Below are 1,155 nucleotides of genomic sequence, written 5' to 3'. Positions count from 1 at the left end.
CTATACCCCCCATCCTTCACCTATAGAACCCCAAACCCTGATATTTACCTCGCAAATCTCCCCAATACCCCCCATCCTTATATCTCATCTATAGGCGATTATCCCTGATATTTACCTCACAGATCCCCCCCCCCCCATTATCCCATCCATCTATAGGACCCCAAACCCTGACATTTACCTCACAGATCCCCCCCTATACCCCCCATCCTTATATCTCATCTATAGGCAATTATCCCTGACATTTACCTCAAACCCTGATATTTACCTCACAGATCCCCCCCTATACCCCCCATCCTTATATCTCATCTATAGGCAATTATCCCTGACATTTACCTCAAACCCTGATATTTACCTCACAGATCCCCCCCTATACCCCCCATCCTTATATCTCATCTATAGGCAATTATCCCTGACATTTACCTCAAACCCTGATATTTACCTCACAGATCCCCCCCTATACCCCCCATCCTTATATCTCATCTATAGGCAATTATCCCTGACATTTACCTCAAACCCTGATATTTACCTCACAGATCCCCCCCTATACCCCCCATCCTTATATCTCATCTATAGGCAATTATCCCTGACATTTACCTCAAACCCTGATATTTACCTCACAGATCCCCCCTATACCCCCCCATCCTTCACCTATAGGACCCCAAACCCTGACATTTACCTCACAGACCCCCCCTATACCCCGCATCCTTCACCCATAGAACCCCAAACCCTGATATTTACTCCACAAATCCCCCCTATACCCCCATCCTTATATCTCATCTATAGGCAATTATCCCTGACATTTACCTCACTGATCCCCCCTATACCCCCCATCCTTCATCTATCTCTTCTATATACCCCAAACCCTGACATTTACCTCACAGATCCCCCTATACCCCCATCCTTCATCTATCTCTTCTATATACCCCAAACCCTGACATTTACCTTACAGAACCCCCACTCTATACCCCCATCCTTCATCTATAGGACCCCAAACCCCTGACACTTACCTCACAGATCCCCCTATACCCCCATCCTTCATCTATCTCTTCTATATACCCCAAACCCTGACATTTACCTTACAGAACCCCCACTCTATACCCCCATCCTTCATCTATAGGACCCCAAACCCCTGACACTTACCTCACAGATCCCCCT

Source organism: Nanorana parkeri, unplaced genomic scaffold (assembly GCF_000935625.1).
Source record: "Nanorana parkeri isolate BGI_ZX_2015 unplaced genomic scaffold, ASM93562v1 scaffold4813, whole genome shotgun sequence".
NCBI classification, from domain to species: domain Eukaryota; kingdom Metazoa; phylum Chordata; class Amphibia; order Anura; family Dicroglossidae; genus Nanorana; species Nanorana parkeri.
The sequence above is the reverse complement of the archived record's forward strand: the minus strand, read 5'-3'. Positions refer to the sequence as shown.